The 24,693-nt window shown below is 44.5% G+C and overlaps 1 protein-coding gene across 1 annotated transcript in view; it reads left to right on the top strand.

Annotated features, from left to right (window-relative positions):
* Positions 1 to 395: 395 nt before the first annotated feature.
* The window catches only part of LOC137383778 (leukocyte surface antigen CD53-like), an 88,477-nt gene continuing 64,179 nt past the window's right edge, over positions 396 to 24,693 (top strand). The window contains exon 1 of the mRNA XM_068056961.1: positions 396 to 568. The gene's annotated coding sequence lies outside the window, so the exon portion shown is untranslated. The remainder of the gene's footprint in view (positions 569 to 24,693) is intronic.

Here is a 24,693-nt window from a genome sequence, read left to right as displayed (position 1 = left end):
AATCAATTGGATCTCCATCAGTTAATGGAAGTGCCAATCATATCCCCTATAGCCAAGCTAACATTGGAAAGGTCACATGAGCCACTCGCCAATATCTCCATGGTATACAGAAAGGCATACATCCTGTCTCTATCCATTGCATGTGAGTTGTTAAACCTGTCTAAGTGAAGTTATGTTTAACTAATATACACAAAACTTGCCCAAATGTTGTCGTACAATGATACATGGTAACAGAGGTATGAGAGGTCTTGCTCATGGTTCCCACTTATTTCCAACGAACTGACAGAGAGTTAGTCAACAAAATTGTTTACCAAACAGCAATCAGCTGTGTTGCAATACTGTGTAGTTGTGACATAAATGAGTCTCGACTTGTAACTTCCCCCACGCTCCTCACCCAGGCTGACAGGAAAGGAAACTGTAAAACAGTGAAACCGAGAAGCAATTGTAAAAAAAGCTCAGGCTTCCTTTAGAGCCAAGCAGCTAAACGTTCAGCAACCTGAGGCTTCGAGAAACCGGGGACGTTGCTGAGCTCAGTGGGAGAGTTACGAGGAAGCCAGTTTTTGACAAGGTATGGATCAGATAGTGTAAAACTACAGCTCACTGCAATAGCCCAGGTGGAATCCTGGGCTTAGGAGAGACGGTAAAGGCAAAAGAGTTCAATTGTTTTTTGCTCAAATCAGCGACAGATTCTCTACTAGTCAGTTGTTCAGCCTTTAGTACAGCCATGGCTCAGGGGTAGCAGTCTTGCCTGTGATGTAAAGGTTGTGGGTTCAAATCCCCACTCCAGAGACCCGAGTGCTCAATCAAGGCTGATGTTCTAGTGCAGTACTGAGACGGTGCTACCTTTCAGATTAGGATTTTAAACCAGGGGCTTGTCTGTCCTTTGAGGTAGATATAACAGTTGCCATAGTACTGTTTTGAAGAAGAGCAGGCGAGTTCTCCCAGATGATCTGGCTGATATTTATTCTTGATCAACATCACTAGAACAGGTTATCTGGTCATTGGAACATTACCTTTTGTGGGATCTTGCTGTGTGTGAATTGATTGCTCCGTTTCCTAAAGTACAACACTGACCGCACTTCAAAAAGTACTTTGTTGGCTGCAAAGTGCTCGGGGCTGTCCTGAGGTTGTGAAAGGAAGGCTATAAATGAAAGAGAAAGAATACTGGCAATGTGAAATAAAAACAGAAGATGGTGGTCTCAAAGGTACGGGATCATTTCAAACTAAATGCCCCTTAAACCACCTGACCCCCACCCCCTGCCCACTCTGGGCAGGAAATTGGTGCAATCAGATCGATCGCCTGACTTTACCTCCCATCAACGTCAACAAGTTCAAACAGGGCAGATTGTTAAAGAGACGGACAATCTGATCATATCTGGATCCTACTGGGCAGGCTTAGAATCATGCAGCAGAACAGCCAGCCATTCAGCCCATCATGCTTGTACCAGCCCTTTGAAAGTAGCCCCACTCCTCTGCTTTTTCCCCGTAGCCCTGTATATTTTCCCCTTTACATATTTATCCATTTACCTTTGGAAAGTTATGATTGAATCTATTTCCACTGCCCTTCCAACCAGTGCATACCAGATCATAACAAGTCACTGCATAAAAAAATTCTCCTCATCTCCCCTCTGATCCTTTTTGCCAATTATGTTAAATCTGTGTCCTTGGTTTATTCACCCTGCTGCTGATGGAACCAGTTTCTCCTTACTCACTCAGTCAAAATTCTTCACGACTGTGAACACCTTGATCAAATCTCCCCTTAACCTTCTCTGCTTTAAGGAGAACAGCTCCAGCTTCTCCAGTCTCTCCATGTAACAGAAGCACCCCCCCACCCCCCACCCATCCTTGGTACCATTCTAGTACATCCCCACTGCACCATCTCCAAGGCTAGGTTAGGCTAAAATGAACTCCCACAATTCAAGCAGTGGCTTTGCCTCTGACTGGGCTCAACACACCAAGTCGTGATGAAGGGGCTCCAGCTAAAACTCAACCTGCTCGTCTGTCACTCAGACACTATCGACAAGCGCTGTGTTTCCAGCAAGTTTTGCTGATCCTCTTCCGGCTATTGGCAGCGGCCTGAGCAATCATGTGACTGATAAGCTATTTCTAATGTTTTAAAGAGTTGTTCCTGTGCAGAATTATGAAGCTGGGTTTGGAAAGCTGGTCCTGTATGCTTGAGTTTCATGCGTCAGGACCAAGTCTGCAAAGAAAGGTTGGTGGTCAGGGTAACCCCACTCTATATCACAGGCTGGGAATGTAAGGGGAATTTCCATGCTTTGTGAAGCTTGTTTGGACATGAGACAGATGTTAGACGTGCAACAAACAGCCTCTGAAAAACAGATATTTGAAAGAGGACCTTGTGCAGTGTGACAGAGTAAGAACAGGCGAAATTGACTAATTGGATAGCTTCTTTCAAGAGTCAGCACAGCCAACATGGGCTGAATGGCCTCTTTCTGCCTGTAATAATTGATTTTTTTTTACAGTTACTCATTGCTGATTGGAAGAATAAATCTGATTAGAAATGCACATTACTTTAAAATGACCAGATTTTTCGAATCCAAGCCATCTGTTATGCAACTGGGGAATTTGGCTTTGTCTTTGGTTTCGCTGTGTTTAATGTTAAAATGACATAATGAAGGCAGCATTCGTAACAAAACAACAGGAAGAGTTCACCTTGCAAGGAGTTTGAAGCAATGTTGTTTATGTGGTTTGTTGGTTTGAGCTATATCTGTAAGGTAGCAAACAGAGTAATCCAGAAACTGCAATTACATTGATACCTCATGTGTCACTCCCCAACATCAAACTGGAGGTAACCTCATCACCATCTCCTCAACATCAAATTGCAGTGAACCTCATCACTTTCCCCTCAACACCAAACTGGAGTGAACCTCAGCATTGTCCCCTCAATACCAAACTGGAGTGAACCTCATCGCTGTCTCCTCAATATCAAACTGGAGGGAACCTCATCACTGTCTCCTCAACATCAAACTGGAGTGAACCTCATCACTGTCTACTCAACATCAAACTGGAGTGAACCTCAGCATTGTCTCCTCAATACCAAACTGGAGTGAACCTCATCACTGTCTCCTCAATATCAAACTGGAGTGAACCTCATCACCATCTCCTCAACATCAAATTGGAGTGAACCTCATCACTGTCTCCTCAACAACAAATTGGAGTGAACCTCATCACCATCTCCTCAAAATCAAATTGGAGTGAACGTCATCACTGTCTCCTCAATACCAGACTGGAGTGAACCTCATCACTGTCTCCTCAGTACCAGACTGGAGTGAACCTCATCACTGTCTCCTCAACACCAAACTGGAGTGAACCTCATCACTGTCTCCTCAATATCAAACTGGAGTCAACCTCATCACTGTCTCCTCAACATCAAACTGGAGTGAACCTCATCACTGCCTCCTCAACATCAAACTGGAGTGAACGTCATCACTGTCTCCTCAACATCAAACTGGAGTGAACCTCATCACTGTCTCCTCAATATCAAACTGGAGTGAACCTCATCATTGTCTCCTCAACACCAAACTGGAGTGAACCTCATCACTGTCTCCTCAATATCAAACTGGAGTCAACCTCATTACTGTCTCCTCAACATCAAACTGGAGTGAACCTCATCACTGCCTCCTCAACATCAAACTGGAGTGAACGTCATCACTGTCTCCTCAACATCAAACTGGAGTGAACCTCATCACTGTCTCCTCAATATCAAACTGGAGTGAACCTCATCACTGTCTCCTCAACATCAAACTGGAGTAAACCTCATCATTGTCTCCTCAACATCAAACTGGAGGGAAACTCATCACTGTCTCCTCAACACCAAACTGGAGTGAACCTCATCACTGCCTCCTCAACATCAAACTGGAGAGAACCTCATCACTGTCTCCCCAATATCAAACTGGAGTGAACCTCATCACTGACTCCTCAATACCAAACTGGCGTGAACCTCATCACTGTCCCCTCAATACCAAACTGGAGTGAATCTCATAACCATCTACCCAACATGAAGCTGGAGTGAACCTCATCACTGCCTCCCCAACATCAAACTGGAGTGAACCTGATCTCTGTCTCCTCAACATCAACTGGAGTGAACCACATCGCTGTCTCCTCAACATCAAACTGGAGTGAACCTCATCACTGTCTCCTCAACATCAAACTGGAGTGAAACTCATCAGTGTCTCCTCAACATCAAACTGGAGTGAACCACATCACTGTCTCCTCAACATCAAACTGGTGTGAACCTCATCACTGTCTCCTCAAAATCAAACTGGAGTGAACCACATCACTGTCTCCTCAACATCAAACTGGTGTGAACCTCATCACTGTCTCCTCAAAATCAAACTGGAGTGAACCACATCACTGTCTCCTCAACATCAAACTGGTGTGAACCTCATCACTGTCTCCTGAAAATCAAACTGGAGTGAACTACATCACTGTCTCCTCAAAATCAAACTGGAGTGAACTACATCACTGTCTCCTCAACATCAAACTGGAGTGAAACTCATCAGTGTCTCCGCAACATCAAACTGGAGTGAAACTCATCACTGTCTCCTCAACATCAAACTGGCGTGAACCTCATCACTGTCTCCTCAATACCAAACTGGAGTGACCCTCATCACTGTCCCCTCAATACCAAACTGGAGTGAATCTCATAACCATCTACCCAACATGAAGCTGGAGTGAACCTCATCACTGTCTCCTCAACATCAAACTGGAGTGAACCACATCGCTGTCTCCTCAACATCAAACTGGAGTGAACCTCATCACTGTCTCCTCAACATCAAACTGGAGTGAAATTCATCAGTGTCTCCTCAACATCAAACTGGAGTGAACCACATCACTGTCTCCTCAACATCAAACTGGAGTGAACCTCATCATTGTCTCCTCAACATCAAACTGGAGTGAACCTCATCACTGTCTCCACAACATCAAACTGGAGTGAAACTCATCAGTGTCTCCTCAACATCAAACTGGAGTGAAACTCATCACTGTCTCCTCAACATCAAACTGGAGTGAACCTCATCACCATCTCCCCAACATGAAACTTGAGGGAACATCATCACTGTCTCCTCAACATCAAATTGGAGTGAACCTCATCACTGTCTCCTCAATTCCAAACTGGACTGAACCTCATCACTGTCTCCTCAGCATCAAACTGGAGTGAACCTCATCACTGTCTCGTCAACATCAAACTGGAGAGAACCTCATCACAGTATCCCCAACATCAAACTGGAGTGAAGCTCATCACTGTCTCCCCAACATCAAACTGGAGTGAACCTCATCACTGTCTCCTCAACATCAAACTGGAGTGAACCTCATCACCATCTCCCCAACATGAAACTTGGGGGAACATCATCACTGTCTCCTCAACATCAAATTGGAGTGAACCTCATCACTGTCTCCTCAATTCCAAACTGGAGTGAACCTCATCACTGCCTCCTCAGCATCAACCTGGAGTGAACCTCATCACTGGCTCCTCAATACCAAACTTAAGTGAACCTCAACACTGTCTCCTCAACATCAAACTGGAGTGAACCTCATCACTGTCTCCTCAACACCAAACTGGAGTGAACCTCATCACTGTCTCGTCAACATCAAACTGGAGAGAACCTCATCACAGTATCCCCAACATCAAACTGGAGTGAACCTCATCACTGTCTCCCCAACATCAAACTGGAGTGAACCTGATCACTGTCTCCCCAACATCAAACTGGGGTGAACCACATTACTGTCTCCCCAACATCAAACTGGAGTGAACCTCATCACTGTCTCCCCAATATCAAACTGGAGGTAACCTCATCACCATCTCCTCAACATCAAATTGGAGTGAAACTCATCACTGTCTCCTCAACACCAAACTGGAGTGAACCTCATCACCATCTCCCCAACATGAAACTTGAGTGTACATCATCACTGTCTCCTCAACATCAAATTGGAGTGAACCTCATCACTGTCTCGTCAACATCAAACTGGAGAGAACCTCATCACAGTATCCCCAACATCAAACTGGAGTGAACCTCATCACTGTCTCCCCAACATCAAACTGGAGTGAACCTGATCACTGTCTCCCCAACATCAAACTGGGGTGAACCACATTACTGTCTCCCCAACATCAAACTGGAGTGAACCTCATCACTGTCTCCCCAATATCAAACTGGAGGTAACCTCATCACCATCTCCTCAACATCAAATTGGAGTGAAACTCATCACTGTCTCCTCAACACCAAACTGGAGTGAACCTCAGCATTGTCCCCTCAATACCAAACTGGAGAGAACCTCATCGCTGTCTCCACAATATCAAACTGGAGGGAATCTCATCACTGTCTCCTCAACATCAAACTGGAGTGAACCTCATCACTGTCTACACAACATCAAACTGGAGTGAACCTCAGCATTGTCTCCTCAATACCAAACTGGAGTTAACCTCATCACAGTATCCCCAACATCAAACTGGAGTGAACCTCATCACTGTCTCCCCAACATCAAACTGGAGTGAACCTCATCACTGTTTCCCCAACATCAAACTGGAGTGAACCTCATCACTGTCTCCCCAACATCAAACTGGAGTGAACCTCATCACTGTCTCCCCAATATCAAACTGGAGGTAACCTCATCACCATCTCCTCCACATCAAATTGGAGTGACACTCATCACTGTCTCCTCAACACCAAACTGGAGTGAACCTCATCACTGTCTCCTCAACACCAAACTGGAGGGAACCTCGTCACTGTCTCCTCAATATCAAACTGGAGTCAACCTCATCACTGTCTCCTCAACATCAAACTGGAGTGAACCTCATCACTGTCTCCTCAAAATCAAACTGGAGTGAACTACATCACTGTCTCCTCAACATCAAACTGGAGTGAACCTCATCACTGTCTCCTCAACATCAAACTGGAGTGGAACTCATCAGTGTCTCCTCAACATCAAACTGGAGTGAAACTCATCACTGTCTCCTCAACATCAAACTGGAGTGAACCTCAGCACTGTCTCCCCAACATCAAACTGGAGTGAACCTCATCACCATCTCCCCAACATGAAACTTGAGGGAACATCATCACTGTCTCCTCAACATCAAATTGGAGTGAACCTCATCACTGTCTCCTCAATTCCAAACTGGACTGAACCTCATCACTGTCTCCTCAGCATCAAACTGGAGTGAACCTCATCACTGTCTCCTCAATACCAAACTTAAGTGAACCTCAACACTGTCTCCTCAACATCAAACTGGAGTGAACCTCATCACTGTCTCCTCAACACCAAACTGGAGTGAACCTCATCACTGTCTCGTCAACATCAAACTGGAGAGAACCTCATCACTGTCTCCCCAACATCAAACTGGAGTGAACCTCATCACTGTCTCCCCAATATCAAACTGGAGGTAACCTCATCACCATCTCCTCAACATCAAATTGGAGTGAAACTCATCACTGTCTCCTCAACACCAAACTGGAGTGAACCTCAGCATTGTCCCCTCAATACCAAACTGGAGGTAACCTCATCACCATCTCCTCAACATCAAATTGGAGTGAAACTCATCACTGTCTCCTCAACACCAAACTGGAGTGAACCTCAGCATTGTCCCCTCAATACCAAACTGGTGTGAACCTCATCCCTGTCTCCTCAATATCAAACTGGAGGGAACCTCATCACTGTCTCCTCAACATCAAACTGGAGTGACCCTCATCACTGTCTACTCAACATCAAACTGGAGTGAACCTCAGCATTGTCTCCTCAATACCAAACTGGAGTGAACCTCATCACAGTATCCCCAACATCAAACTGGAGTGAACCTAATCACTGTCTCCCCAACATCAAACTGGAGTGAACCTCATCACTGTCTCCTCAACATCAAACTGGAGTGAACCTCATCACTGTCTCCCCAACATCAAACTGGAGTGAACCTCATCACTGTCTCCCCAACATCAAACTGGAGTGAACCTCATCACTGTCTCCCCAACATCAAACTGGAGTGAACCTCATCACTGTCTCCCCAACATCAAACTGGAGTGAACCTCATCACTGTCTCCCCAATATCAAACTGGAGGTAACCTCATCACCATCTCCTCAACATCAAATTGGAGTGAAACTCATCACTGTCTCCTCAACACCAAACTGGAGTGAACCTCAGCATTGTCTCCTCAATACAAAACTGGAGTGAACCTCATCACTGTCTCCTCAACACCAAACTGGAGGGAACCTCATCACTGTCTCCTCAACATCAAACTGGAGTGAACCTCATCACTGTCTCCTCAAAATCAAACTGGAGTGAAATACATCACTGTCTCCTCAACATCAAACTGGAGTGAAACTCATCAGTGTCTCCTCAACATCAAACTGGAGTGAAACTCATCACTGTCTCCTCAACATCAAACTGGAGTGAACCTCATCACTGTCTCCCCAACATCAAACTGGAGTGAACCTCATCACTGTCTCCTCAACATCAAACTGGAGTGAACCTCATCACCATCTCCCCAACATGAAACTTGAGTGTACATCATCACTGTCTCCTCAACATCAAATTGGAGTGAACCTCATCACTGTCTCCTCAATTCCAAACTGGAGTGAACCTCATCACTGTCTCCTCAGCATCAAACTGGAGTGAACCTCATCACTGTCTCCTCAATACCAAACTTAAGTGAACCTCAACACTGTCTCCTCAACATCAAACTGGAGTGAACCTCATCACTGTCTCCTCAACACCAAACTGGAGTGAACCTCATCACTGTCTCGTCAACATCAAACTGGAGAGAACCTCATCACAGTATCCCCAACATCAAACTGGAGTGAACCTCATCACTGTCTCCTCAACATCAAACTGGAGTGAACCTCATCACCATCTCCCCAACATGAAACTTGAGTGTACATCATCACTGTCTCCTCAACATCAAATTGGAGTGAACCTCATCACTGTCTCCTCAATTCCAAACTGGAGTGAACCTCATCACTGTCTCCTCAGCATCAAACTGGAGTGAACCTCATCACTGTCTCCTCAATACCAAACTTAAGTGAACCTCAACACTGTCTCCTCAACATCAAACTGGAGTGAACCTCATCACTGTCTCCTCAACACCAAACTGGAGTGAACCTCATCACTGTCTCGTCAACATCAAACTGGAGAGAACCTCATCACAGTATCCCCAACATCAAACTGGAGTGAACCTCATCACTGTCTCCCCAACATCAAACTGGAGTGAACCTCAGCACTGTCTCCCCAACATCAAACTGGAGTGAACCTCATCACTGTATCCTCAACATCAAACTGGAGTGTACCTCATCACCATCTCCCCAACATGAAACTTGAGGGAACATCATCACTGTCTCCTCAACATCAAATTGGAGTGAACCTCATCACTGTCTCCTCAATTCCAAACTGGAGTGAACCTCATCACTGTCTCCTCAGCATCAAACTGGAGTGAACCTCATCACTGTCTCCTCAATACCAAACTTAAGTGAACCTCAACACTGTCTCCTCAACATCAAACTGGAGTGAACCTCATCACTGTCTCGTCAACATCAAACTGGAGAGAACCTCATCACAGTATCCCCAACATCAAACTGGAGTGAACCTCATCACTGTCTCCCCAAGATCAAACTGGAGTGAACCTCATCACTGTCTCCCCAACATCAAACTGGAGTGAACCTCATCACTGTCTCCCCAACATCAAACTGGAGTGAACCGCATCACTGTCTCCCCAATATCAAACTGGAGGTAACCTCATCACCATCTCCTCAACATCAAATTGGAGTGAAACTCATCACTGTCTCCTCAACACCAAACTGGAGTGAACCTCAGCATTGTCCCCTCAATACCAAACTGGAGTGAACCTCATCGCTGTCTCCTCAACATCAAACTGGAGGGAACCTCATCACTGTCTCCTCAACATCAAACTGGAGTGAACCTCATCACTGTCTACTCAACATCAAACTGGAGTGAACCTCAGCATTGTCTCCTCAATACCAAACTGGAGTGAACCTCATCACTGTCTCCTCAATATCAAACTGGAGTGAACCTCATCACCATCTCCTCAACATCAAATTGGAGTGAACCTCATCACTGTCTCCTCAGCATCAAATTGGAGTGAACCTCATCACCATCTCCTCAAAATCAAATTGGAGTGAACCTCATCAGTGTCTCCTCAATACCAGACTGGAGTGAACCTCATCACTGTCTCCTCAATACCAAACTGGAGTGAACCTCATCACTGTCTCCTCAACACCAAACTGGAGTGAACCTCATCACTGTCTCCTCAATATCAAACTGGAGTGAACCTCATCACTGTCTCCTCAACATCAAACTGGAGTGAACCTCATCACTGCCTCCTCAACATCAAACTGGAGTGAACCTCAGCACTGTCTCCTCAATATCAAACTGGAGCGTACATCATCACTGTCTCCCCAACATCAAACTGGAGTGAACCTCATCACTGTCTCCTCAACACCAAACTGGAGTGAACCTCATCACTGTCTCCTCAATACCAAACTGGAGTGAACCTCATCACTGTCTCCTCAACACCAAACTGGAGTGTACCTCATCACTCTCTCCTCTATACCAAACTGGGGAAATCTGTTCTGTTCCGATCCTTGATTTTTTTCAGCTATGATATGCGAGATAATGCTATCTTAGTTGATGGTGTTTACACATGGTAGCACCAGGTTTATCATCTCTGGAACCCAACATCTAGCTCAGCTGTACAGTCGTGAAATATCTTCTTCTTCTGTCTGAGTATGGGTCGCAGGAAATGGGAAGCAGCAGGGAGTGAATATTTTTTGAGGTTGTTCCATCTGTCCATCGAATATCTCTGGAAAACCTGGATAGTTCAGCAGTGGGAGAGCTCCATAGAAATTCAACAGCTGGTCGAATGTTATCATTTCATTCATTGGATACCAAAACTATCAATGCCCAGCCCAGGTACAGAGTATGGACTGTTCCTGATGTAAAATGGCTGTTATGTTAGGTTAGATGAGGACGAGGGCCAGGCATAAATCTCCCATTGGCAGAAGCAGCATCCTTTCAGGATCTTTTAGATGAGATATTAAACTGAGGCCCTGTCTGACCTCTCAGGTGGACATAAAAGGTCACACACAACATTTCAAAGAAGAACAGGGGAATTCTCCCCAATTTTTATCTCTTAACCAACATCATTAAAAACAGCAAGTGCTGGAAATACTCAGCAGGTCTGGCAGCATCTGTGAAGAGACAAACAAAGAATTAACATTTCGATAAAAGCAAAATACTGCGGATGCTGGAAATCTGAATCAAAAACAAGAAATGCTGGAATCACTCGGCAGGTCTGGCAGCATCTGTGGAAAGAGAAGCAGAGTTAACGTTTCGGGTCAGTGGCCCTTCTTCGGAACTGACAAATATTAGAAAAGTCACAGATTATAAACAAGTGAGGTGGGGGTGGGGCAAGAGATAACAAAGGAGAAGGTGCAGATTGGACCAGGCCACATAGCTGACCAAAAGGTCACGGAGCAAAGGCAAACAATATGTTAATGGTGTGTTGAAAGACAAAGCATTAGTACAGATTAGGTGTGAATACACTGAATATTGAACAGCAGCAAGTGCAAACCTGAAGAAAAACAACCTGAAAAAAAACAGTGGGTAAGCAAACTGAACAAACTAAGATGAAATGAAATAAATGGAAAAAAAATTGTAAAAAATGTAAAAAGGAATGTTAAAAAAGGAAGAAAAAATAACTAAAAATGAAAGTAAAATGGGGGGCTGTCATGCTCTGAAATTATTGAACTCAATGTTCAGTCCGGCAGGCTGTATTGTGCCTAATCGGTAGATGAGATGCTGTTCCTCGAGCTTGCGTTGATGTTCACTGGAACACTGCAGCAATCCCAGGACAGAGATGTGAGCATGAGAGCAGGGGGGAGTGTTGAAATGGCAAGCAACCGGAAGCTCAGGGTCCTGCTTTCGGACTGGGTGACCGCTTTGTGGAACATTTCCGCTCAGTCCGCAAGCAGGACCCTGAGCTTCCGGTTGCTTGTCCTGGGATTGCTGCAGTGTTCCAGTGAACATCAACGCAAGCTCGAGGAACAGCATCTCATCTACCGATTAGGCACAATACAGCCTGCCGGACTGAACATTGAGTTCAATAATTTCAGAGCATGACAGCCCCCCATTTTACTTTCATTTTTAGTTATTTTTTCTTTTTTTAACATTCCTTTTTACATTTTTTACAATTTTTTTTCCATTTATTTCATTTCATCTTAGTTTGTTCAGTTTGCTTACCCACTGTTTTTTTCAGGTTGTTTTTCTTCAGGTTTGCACTTGCTGCTGTTCAATATTCAGTGTATTCACACCTAATCTGTACTAATGCTTTGTCTTTCAACACACCATTAACATATTGTTTGCCTTTGCTCTGTGACCTTTTGGTCAGCTATGTGGCCTGGTCCAATCTGCACCTTCTCCTTTGTTATCTCTTGCCCCACCCCCACCTCACTTGTTTATAATCTGTGACTTTTCTAATATTTGTCAGTTCTGAAGAAGGGTCACTGACCCGAAACGTTAACTCTGCTTCTCTTTCCACAGATGCTGCCAGACCTGCCGAGTGATTCCAGCATTTCTTGTTTTTGAATTAGCATTTCGAGTTGGATATGACTGTTCTTCAGAACCGAAAGGTGGTAGAAATGTGAAGGGTTTTATGCCGTTGAAAGGGGAAAGAATAAAAGGAAAGGTCTGTGATAAGGTAGAGAGCAGGAAAGATTAAATGACAAAGATGTCATGGATTAAAAGGCAAAGGGAGTGGTAATAGTTGTAAATAAAGACAAAGCATTTGTCGAGAGAGTGAGTTAATGGCAGAATAATGAACAACTCTGGCCGAAAGCAAAAACATGAAAACAAGTTTAAGACTGGCATATGGTTAAGAAACAAAACCAAATGAAGGTCATGGTCTGAAATTGTTAAACTGAATGTTGAGGCCAGAAGGCTGCAAAATGCCTAATCAGAAGATAAGGTGCTGTTCCTCCAGCATTGAGTTTCACTGAAACACTGTGGTCAAGGACAGAAATGTGTGTGTGCGAGCAAGATGGTGAAATAAAATGACAAGCAAAGAGAAACTCAGGGTCATGCTTGTGGACTGAGCGGAGGTGCTCCGGGAAGTGGTCACCTAATTTGCGTTTAGTCTCCCCAATGTAAAGGAGACCACATTGTGAACAGCAAATATATTATACTAAATTGAAAGAAGTACAAGTAAATCCCTGCTTCACCTCTAACAAGTGTCTGGGGCCTTGGATGGTGAGGAGAGAGGAGGTAAAAGACATGTGTTACACCTCTAGCGATTGCATGGGAAGGGAATGAGGTGTTGGGGGTGATGGAGATGTGGACCAAGGTGTCACAGAGGGAAAGGTCCCTTTGGAATGCTGACAGGGGAGGGGAGGGGAAGATGTGCTTGCTGGTGGCAACACACTGGAAGTGTCAGAAATGGCGGAGGATGATCCTTTGGATGTGGAGTCTTGTGGGATCGAAAATGAGGATAAGGGGAACCCTATTGTCCACTTCTTCCATGAACAGGGGCCCAACCAGTCCACATCCACCATCACCCTTCTCCACCTAGCTTAACTTGTTCTTACATTTAACAACTTCTCCTTCAGCACCACTCACCTCCTCCAAATAAAAGATGTTGCTATGGGTACCCACATGGGTCCTATTTAAGCCTGTCTTTTTGTGAGGTATGTCAAACATTCCTTGTTCCAGTTCTACACAGGCCCTCGCCTGCAACTCTTTTTCCGTTGCATTGACGACTGTATCGGTGTTGTTTCCTGCTCTCACCCTGAACTGGAAAATTTCATCAAATTTGCTTTCAGTTTTCAGTCTTCTCTCACCTTTACATGATCCATCTCTGACACTTCCCTTCCCTCTGTCTCTATTTCTGGGGATAGACTTTCAACAAATATTCATTATCAGCCCACCAACTCCCACAGCTACCTCAACTACACTTCTTCACACCCTGTCTCCTGTAAAGACTCCATTCCATTCTTCCTGTTTTTCTGTCTCTATCGCATCTGCTCTGATGATGTAATCTTCCACAACAGCGCATCTGATAGATCTTCCTTTTTCCTCAATCGAAGATTCTCTCTCACTGTGGTTGACAGGGCCCTCGAACGTGTCTGACCCATTTCCTACACTTCTGCCCTCACCCCTTCCCCTCCATCCCAGAACCATGACAGGGTTCCCCTTGTCCTCACTTTCCACCCTACCAGCCTCCACATCCAACGGATCATCCTCTGCCATTTCTGCCACCTCCAGCGTGATGCCACCACCAAACACATCTTCCCCTCCCCCTCCCCTGTCAGCATTCCAAAGGGACCGTTCCCTCCGTGACACCCTGGTCCACTCCTCCATCATCTCATCCACCTCATCCCCTTCCTACAGCACCTTCCCATGCAATTACAGGAGGTGCAATACCGGCCCTTTCACCTCCTCTCTCCTCACTATCCAAGGCTCCAAACACTTCTTTACTTGTACTTCATTCAATTCAGTATACCGTATTTGTTGCTCACAATTTAAAAAAAAATCATTCATGGGATATGGGCATCGCTGGCCAGGCCAGCATTTATTGCCCATCCCTAATTAACCTTGAGAAAGTGGTGGTGAGCTGCCTTCTTGAACCGCTGCAGTCCATGTGGGGTAGGTACACCCACAGTGCTGTATAGAAGGGAGTTCCAGGATTTTGACCTAGCGACAGTGAAGGAACGGCGATATAGTTCCAAGTCAGGATGGTGTGTGACTTGGAGGGAACCTTGCAGGTGGTGGTGTTCCCATGCATTGGCTGCCCTTGTCCTTCTTGGTGGAATAGATCATAGGTTTGGAAGGTGCTGTTTAAGGAGCCTTGGTGTGTTGCTGCAATGGTGATGGTACACACTGCTGCCACTGTGCGTCGGTGATGGAGGGAGTGAATGTTTGTAGCTGGGGTGCCAATCTAGTGGGCTGCTTTGTCCTGGATGGTGTCGAGCTTCTTGAGTGTTGTTGGAGCTGCACCCATCCAGGCAAGCGGAGAGTATTCCATCACACTCCTGACTTGTGCCTTGTAGATGGTGGACAGACTTTGGGGAGTCAAGAGGTGAGTTACTCGCCGCAGGATTCCTAGCCTCTGACCTGCTCTTGTAGCCACGGTATTTATATGGCAACTCCAGTTCAGTTTCTGGTCAATGGTAACTCCCAGGATGTTGATAGTGGGGGATTCAGCGATGGTAATACCATTGAATGCCAAGGGGAGATGGTTAGATTCTCTCTTGTTGGAGCTGGTCATTGCCTGGCACTTGTGTGGCGTGAATGTTACTTTCCACTTACCAGCCCAAGCCTGGATATTGTCCAAGTTTTACTGCATTTCTACACAGATGGCTTCAGTATCTGAGGAGTCACGAATGGTGCTGAACATTGTGCAATCATCAGCGAACATCCCCACTTCTGATCTTATGATTGGAGGAAGGTCATTGATGAAGCAGCTGAAGATGGTTGGGCCTAGGATACTATCCTGAGGAACTCCTGCAGTGATGTCCTGGGGCTGAGATGACTGACCTCCACAACCATGTTCCTTTGCGCTAAATATGACACCAACCAGTGGAGTGTTTCTCCCTGATTCCCATTGACTCCAGTTTTGCTAGGGCTCCTTGATACCATATTCGGTCAAATGCTGCCTCGATGTCAAGGGCAGTCACCCTGATCTCACCTCTTGAGTTCAGCTCTTTTGTCCATGTTTGACCCAAGGCTGTAATGAGGTCAGGAGCTGAGTGGCCCTGGCGGAACCCAAACTGAGCATCACTGGGCAGTATATTGCTAAGCAAGTGCTGCTCGATAGCACTGTTGATGACACCTTCCATCACTTTACTGACGTTTGAGAGTAGACTGATATGGTGGTAATTGGCTGGGTGGGATTTGACCTGCTTTTTGTGTACAGGACTTACCTGGGCAATTTTCCACATTGCCGGGTAGATGCCAGTGTTGTAGCTGTACTGGAACAGCTCGGCTAGGGGCGCAGCAAGATCTGGAGCACTGGTCTTTAATACTATTGCCGGAATATTGTCAGGACCCATAGCTTTTGCAGTATCCAGTGCCTTCAGTCGTTTCTTGAAATCACGCCTAGTGAATCGAAATGGCTGAAGACTGACATCTGTGATACTGGGGACTTCAGGAGGAGGCCAACATGGATCATCAACTCGGCACTGCTGGCTGAAGATTGTTGCAAATGCTTCAGCCTGATCTTTTGCACTGATGTGCTGGGCTCCCCCATCATTGAGGGTGGGGATATTTGTGGAGCTTAATTGTCCACCACCATTCATAGCTGAGTGTGGCAGGACTGCAGAGCTCAGATCTGATCCTTTGGTTATGGGATCGCTTAGCTCTGTCTATCGCAAGCTGCTTATGCAGTTTGGCACGCAAGTAGACCTGGGTAGTAGCTTCATCAGGTTGACACCTCATTTTGAGGTTTGCCTGGTGCTGCTCCTGGCATGCCCTCCTGCACTCTTCATTGAACCAGGGTTGGTCTCCTGGCTTGATGGTAATGGTAGAGTGGGGGATATGTCGGGTCATGAGGTTACAGATTGTGGTTGAGTACAATTCTGCTGCTGCTGATGGCCCACAGCGCCTCATGGATGCCCAGTTTTGCATTGCTAGATCTGTTCAAAATCTATCCCATTTAGCACGGTGGTAGTGCCACACAACACGATGGAGGGTATCCTCAATGTGAAGACGGGACTTTGTCTCCACAAGCGCTGTGCGGTGGTCACTCCTACCAATACTGTCATGGACAGATGCACCTGCAGCAGCAAACTGGTGAGGACGAGGTCAAGTATGTTTTTCCCTCTTGTTGGTTCCCTCATCACCTGCCGTAGACCCAATCTAGCAGCTATGTCCTTTAGGTGTCAGCCAGCTCGGTCAGTTAGTGCTGCTACCGAGCCACTCTTGGTGAAGGACATTGAAGTCACCCACCCAGAGCACATTCTGCGCACTTGCCACCCTCAGTGCTTCCTTCCTCCCTGCGGTCACCTCTACACTGGGGAGACCAAATGCAGATTGGGTGACTGCTTTGCGTAACACCTCTGCTCAGTCCGCAAGCATGACCCTGAGCTTTCGGTTGCTTGCCATTTTAATTCACCGCCCTGCTCGCACGTGCACATTTCTGTCCTCGGCCACAGTGTTCGAGTGAAGCTCAACGCAAGCTCGAGGAACAGCACATCATCTTTGGATTAGGCACTCTACAGCCTTCTGGACTCAACATTCAGTTAAACAATTTCTGACAATGACTCCCATTTTGATTTTCTTTTATCCATGTGCAGTCTTATACTTGTTTTTCATGCTTTTGCTTTTGGAAAGAGCTGTTCATTATTCTGCCATTAACACTCTCTCTGGACAAATGCTTTGTCTTTTACTATTATTCCCACTCCTTTTGCCTTATATTCCACGACATCTTTGTCATTTATTCTCTCCCGCCCTCTGCCCTGTCACAGAGTTTCCCTTTTGTTCTTCCTCCCCCTCTCCCCTTTCAATGGCATAAAATTCATCACATTTCTACCTTCCTTCGGTTCTGATGAAGAGTCATATCCGACTCGAAACGTTAACTCTGTTTCTCTCTTCACAGATGCTGCCAGACCTGCTGAGTATTTCCATTTCAGATTTCCAGTATCCACAGTACTTTATTTTATCATTAAAAACAGATTATCTGGTCATTATCTCATTGCTGATTGTGAGAGAATGCTTTTTGCAAATTGGCCGCCATGTCTTTGACATTACAACAGTGACTATAGTTCAAAAGCACTCCATTGATTGTAAAGCATTTTGGGACATTCTGTGGTTGTGAAAGGCAAACCTTTCTTTGACTGGAGATTCAGTTATGGGGGGTGTTAAGAAACGTTTCTATAGTCATTGTGTAGTAATATTGTCAATGTGTTGATGAAGATATCAGATATCTCTGTGTGGCATCGTCAGTTAAAAGCCAAAATAGAATGTGCTAGGTCATGCTTACTGTTTAGTTGGAAAGGGTGGAGCAGTGATCTATATAAACACATTGACAATACTGCAGCATACTGAGCTGAGAAACAATTAACAAGAACGAAAAGTCAGAAACAGGCAGGGGCGATATTAGAGTCACACTAACAGACAAGACGGACACCAAGTATGGCTAATACAAGGAAGTTTATTTATGCCAACAAGTCATTATGGCATCACATCATTAACATAAGAACAAGAACATAAGAACTAGGAGCAGGAGTAGGCAATTCAGCCCCTCGAATTTGCTCTGCCATTCAATACCATCATGGTTGATCTCATCTCGGCCTCAACTTCACTTTCCTGCCCGTTCTCCATAACCCTTCAACCCATTACTAATTAAAAATCTGTCTATCTCCTCCTTAAATTTACTCAATGTCTCGGCATCCACCGCACTCTGGGGTAGTGAATTCCACAGACTCATGACCCTTTGAGAGAAGTAATTTCTCCTCATCTCTGTTTTAAATCTGCTACCCCTTATCCTAAAACTATGACCTCGTTCTAGATTGCCCCACCAGAGGAAACATCCTCTCTACGTCTACTTTGTCAATCCCCTTAATCATTTTATATACCTCAACATATTATACAAACTCTGTTCCTCTTTCAAAAGAAAAGTGTTTTTATCTACAACGAACCATATTTATAAGTCAAGTTTAAACAACCAGTTTACAAAGTCTTTCTGATCTCCTTACAGGTTTTGTTGTAGAGTTAGGTTTTCGACTGTCTGCTTGGTTTGGGTCCAGAACTTAGAGAAGATCTTGTTTCTTTCTCACAAATCGGTACTTCAGACACTAAAGACTGAACTAGTTCAAACTCCGGCCTGAGCACACATGGATCGTGCTCATGTTTTGGTTCCTTGCCAGGATCATGAGATCTACATGGGCATTTTGAAATGGTCCAGCCAGCCATGGCCACGATTGCAAAGGAGTTTTGGGCAGCTTATTTCTACAGTTTTGGCTGATAGTATATTCGTTAATCAATGATTCTAGGTCAGTGTCTAGACCAGGACAATGAACAAAGCTTATAGCTATGAATTTCATACTGACAATTTCTGTGTGTTCAGTATGGTGGTCTGACAAATTCCTATCTCTCAGAGAGATGCAGCCCTGTTCACATAACTCATTGTGAAATGGTTTCAGTTTCTCATCTGTACACTTGTCAAATTCTGTCCATCCATTCACTTTCTGATCATAGACTCTTTTCAACATTGAGATTTTCTAAGTTTCAGCTGCAATTTCAGTTGCAGTGATTGGAAAGTCATCATCAACTATGTCTATTGTGAAGATTGCACCTTCATAGCCTACTTCTGAGTCCTCATGTGGCAAACACGATAGTGTGTCAGCGATGGCATTCTCTTTCGAACTCTGTTATTCAATGTTGTAATTGCACTGTGAGAGAAGTTAAGCCCACCACTGCATCCTTGACGCTGCCATTATCGGTATTGCAGAAATTGGTCCCTGAACTGCTACTAGGTGTTTCTAATCTGTTACCAGCATAATGTTTCTACCCAACATTATTTCCATCAGGGCCCCATCTTCACTGAGTGGGTGTGCCCTGATTAACCCTACAGGTTTTCCCTTTATTTTCCAGCAGTCAGCTCTTAAATGCCCTGCTTTATTACAATGGAAGCACACAGGTCTCCGGGTCTCATTCCTGCTCCCAGCACCTTCCTGTTTGGCTAGTGGAGGGCTCCCTGTGTCTCCTGCTTTTCTTTCTCTCATAGGACTGCTTGGGCTCCTATCACCTTCCCACCCTTTGTCTTTTTTGGATTTGTGGGGGTGATTAATAACGGTTCTTCCCTGGGAAACTGACTTATAAATTAAAGCAAACTCATCAGCTAGAACAGCTACTTGCCGGGCTCTCTGAACCCACTGCCCCTCTACATGGGTCTTTATGGAGAGTGGGAGGGAATGTTCAAATTCCTCTAACAGAATTACTTCTCTGAGATTCTCATAGCTGAGCAGTACTTTAAGAGCCCTCAGTCACTGGTCAAAAGCCAGCTGCTTACTTCTTTCAAACTCCAGATAAGTTTGATTAGCTTGCTTCTTGAGTGTTCCAAACTTTTGGCGATAGGCTTCGGGTACTAATTTATGTGCACCGAGGATAGCATTTTTGGTTAGTTCATAATTTGATGAACTCTCATCAGGCAAAAGGGAATAAACCTCATGGGCTTTTCCAGTTAGCTTGCTTTGTAATAAAAGAGGCCAGGTCTCAGCTGACCATTAAAGCTGCCTTGCCAGTTTCTCAAAGGACACAAAAACTCCTTCTACATCTTCATTGAATGTTGGGATTAGTTGAGCTAGTTTTAATAATTCGGTACCCAGCCCTAAATTACACTCCTCCATATTGGCCATGCTTTCACTGGGGTTAGTCTGTCACCCCCTAGTTAACTCAAGCTGCTTCAGCTCTCTCTTTCTCTTCACATTCCTTCTGGAATAATCTTTCTCTCTCCCTCTCCTGCCTTTCGTTTTCTTCACAGTCCTTCTGGAAGGCTTTTTCTTTCTCCCTCTCCTGCCACTCTCTCTCTCTCTTTCTTTCTCCTCTAATTCAAGTTTTCTCTGTTCCAATTGTATCTTTTCTAACAGTACCCTGTCGTGTCTGCTTCTAACACTGTTTCTGCTTCTTCAGATTCAAGGGAAAAATGGTTGGCCACTAGTCTTATGAGTTCAGACTTCCCAGCCTTGCCATGTACAGTGATCCCACACTGCACAGCCATTTTCCTCAACTCCTAATTGACAGTGCGTTTAACTTATCCCAAGTTACTTCACCCTGGCTTGGAGAGCTACTAGCTTCAGTTGCAGACATGTTAATATTCATACACACACAACCACAAGAAAACCTGAATTGAAATCTTACTCTTTTTTGATTGGGAATAATTTGGCTTCCCACTTCCAATTTCTCTCATTTATCTGTCTGTCAGCTCTGGATGCTAGCACCCAATTTTTGTTACGACCCGGTGAGAAAGGGTTCTAGGGTTCCCTCTCAGCCTTCACCTGGTCTTACCATAGCAGGGTTTAATTTTAAACACACCATGTTTTGAGCTCCCCCTTGGTGAATCCTTGTTCACCGCTTTCCAATTATAAGCCAAAGAAACCAGCACAAACAGGTTTTCTTAGGTTTAAAGAAGAAAAGTTGAAATTTATTAAACTTAAACTCTAATTTGGTTAACACCTACAGATACACGACGCACCTACGCAAGCATGCATACATGATACACACATGCAGCTAGAGACGTTACAGAGCAGAAGAAATAAGGTGGAAAAGTTTGAAGCAATCTCTGAAGAGGATTTTTGTTATGGTTCTTCGAGCTCACTGTAGAGTCCTTAATTGTAGGTAGATCTTGCTTTTAATTTGGGCACGGTATTCTTCTTAAACCTTGTTCACTGTAGGAGACTTTTCTCTCTTGGGGTTCAGGTGTCTTCAGTGGATTTGGAGTTCCATGAGAAAGAGATGGGAGCAGACAGGAGAGGCTGCGGTGGGTCAGTCAGGAGAGGTCTTTTCAGTTCAGGAGCAAACAGACACTCTCAATTCAAACTATTTGTACAATTCAGAAAAACCCAGTCGCCAAGCAGGCTAGTCATGTGACCAGCTGGTTTGACCATGTCTGTTTGTGGATTCGGCTATCCCAGCAGTCATCCTGAAATTTGAGTTCCCTCACCTTCAATGTCTGGTGCTCAAAGTCCATTGTGGGTTAAATTAGATAAGGGAAGTAACCTCTCTTGTCCCTATTGGTATGTAAATGTCTTCCAGCCAAGTGTCTGGCAGCCCTTGTAACAGACCTTCTCTTCTTCCCAGCAACCATTTGAAATTTAATGTCCATATGGCCAAATTAATATGCCTCATTCTTGGCAGGTGGGGGTCTAGTGTGACGATATATAAATCTTGAATGGTCACTGCTGGAGACTGCTCATCATCCACTGCCTGGTTGTTGGTGACTTTGTTGTCTCTGCATAGTCTTATGGCTTTGTCTGAATTGGGCACTACTGCAATTGGAGTTGCCCAATTACTGTGATCAGTTTTCAGTAGCACACTGTTCCTCTCTAGCTTCTTTAGTTCCTCTTCAACCTGTGTTTTGAGAGCTTAAGGAATATTGATTTTGCAGCAGGCTTAATTCGAATATATGCTTTCACACCGATTATATCTTCATAGTTATCCTCAAGAATGTTCCTGTAACTATTCAATAACTGATCAAACTTCTTGGTCACTTCAACTTGGAAAACATGCTTCCAGTCTAACTTTAGCTTACAATGCCAGTCTATGCCCATTAACGTTGGTTTGTTGACATATCTTGCTACAACAATGGGTAACTTGAGGGACTTGTCCTTGTATTGGACATTGCACTCCATTTTCCCACACGTTTCTAACACCTCACCAGAGCAGGTTTTCAACTGAACTGTGCTCTCAGTTAGAGGTACATCACTGAATTTGCTCTTGTACATGTCTCTGCTCATAATGGAGCAATCTACAGCCGTATCAATATATATGTTAATGTGCTGTTGCCTTACCAAAATCTTTGTGCAAAATTCTCTGTCATTTGAGTGATTGAGAGTGGTATAAATGCCCTATCCCCTCTCTGCTTAGCCATGGATTCACTTCAAGATTGTGAACTTCACCCTTCTGATGTCACTGTTTTCCATTACTACTGGAATGAGTTCCCTTTCCTGCTTTAGCCTTCGCCTGGCAAGCAACTGCAATATGACATTTCTTTTGTCAATTAAATCATTTGGCATTTCTGTACTGATATGCCTGTGCCAAGTGGTTACCATTACAGCAATAACAAGTCACTAAATCGTGATCACCAACAGTCTTCTTACGAGGTCTCTCCACTTTAGGCTTGGTGTAAGTCTTCTGGCTGACGACAGAAGCCCTACTAGTCACTTGTGTAGGATGAAATTCCTGAGCATTCTTTGATGCCATCTCCATGGAAAGATCAATTTTGCACACTAGCTCAAATGTAAGATATTGTAACTTCAATTGAATTCTTTCATCCTCCAATCCACATGCAAATCTGTCTCATAATGCACGGCCTAAGAATGTGCCAAAGTTGCAGTGTAATGATAAATTCTTCAGTGCCACAATGTACAAATAAATACAACTGTTTCATTACTTCTCTGGTTTCTGGCTCAGAATTTGTAGCTTTCTGCTATCTTCAGTGGTTTAGGATTAAAATGTTCCTCCAACTTGGTGATCATTGCTTTGCACAGCATGTCTTTTGCCTCTTGGTAATAAGAAGGTTTGTCAGTGTGGCGTACACTTCTGAATCAACTTCTGTCAACAAAAGTGCTTTCTTGCGCTCAAGAATTGCTTTTTTTGTAGCCTTGGCCTCTTCACTTTCACCTTTGAGTTCAAAAATGTTATTAGCTCTGAGAAACATGTCCATTGTTTCAATATACAAACTGAACGGTTCTCGAGCCCTCTTGGCTTGGAGTCAAAAGGTTGTGGGTTCACGTCCCACTCCAGAAACGTGAATGTGCAATCCAGGCTGGCACTCTAACGCAGTACTGAGGGAGTGCTACACTGTTGCAGGTGGCCTATTTCAGAGGAGATGTTAACCAAGGCACTATTTGCCCTCTCTGGTGGATATAAAAGATTCCGAAGTTGTGAAAGGGGCAACTATAGAAATGCAAGGTCTTCCTATTTGTTAATTTTGGGGTCATGCATTCTTCATGTGTCCGTCCAGGTAGAGTTTTCAACATATGATGCATGGGGAGTAAATATGCCATAGCTGAGAGAGAAATTGTGATGATTTAGGGGAGATGGTGGCGGAGTGGTAATGTCACTAGGCAAGTAATCCAGAACCCAGGTTAATGCTTTGGGGACATGGATTCGAATCCTACCACGACAGATGGTAAAATTTGAATTCAATTAATAAATCTGGAATTTAAAAAAAAGCTAGTCCAAAGGTGACCATGAAACCATTGTTGATTGTTGTAAAGACCCATCTGGTTCACCAGGTTCCTTTAGAGAAGGAAATCTACCGTCATTACCTGGTCTGGCCTACTCCAGACCCACAGCAATGTGGTTGACTCTTAACTGCCCTCTGAAATGGCCTAGCAAGCCACTCAGTTCAAGGGCAATTAGGGATGGGCAATAAATGCTGGCCTAGTCAGCGATGCCCACATCCCACAAAAGAGTAAAATAGAAGAGTGTAGACTACTGATACTCTGATGAGCAGGAGCTCTGGCATTTACAGAATCGTAATTGGGAGCCCAAACAATTCTAACATCAGACACTAACATCACAGTGTTGTGTTTTACATATGACTCAAACATAGTGGAAAACAGTGACGTTACAGTCTGTATTTTCTCTGCTGTCAGTTTGCTCACTGCACCTTTTTTAAGCTTCTTGCTACATTACTACAAGTATGGAACCAAGTGACTCATCATGCTGCTACATATAAACTTTCCATGTAAATGTCAGAATCTGAGAGGCGTACCTTTTTGTTACCATTCTGAATGAGAATCAGCAGCCCAAAGACAGAGTTCATTCCACTGCCCCACTCTTTCCACACAGCCCTGTATCAATCCATAGTTAATCCCCACTGTCTGATCTCTTCCTGTAGCTCCGCTGCTTCAAATATTTAAATGATTTTAATTAAAATTTTCAATAACAAAGCATCAGTGCTCAAATAACACACTGTGTGAAGTAATTTCTCCTAACCTTTCCCCTCTCAGTGACAATTT

This window comes from Heterodontus francisci, chromosome 25 (genome assembly GCF_036365525.1).
Source record: "Heterodontus francisci isolate sHetFra1 chromosome 25, sHetFra1.hap1, whole genome shotgun sequence".
Lineage (NCBI taxonomy): Eukaryota > Metazoa > Chordata > Chondrichthyes > Heterodontiformes > Heterodontidae > Heterodontus > Heterodontus francisci.
Note: the sequence above shows the minus strand (reverse complement) of the source record. Positions and strands in the feature narration are given on the sequence as shown.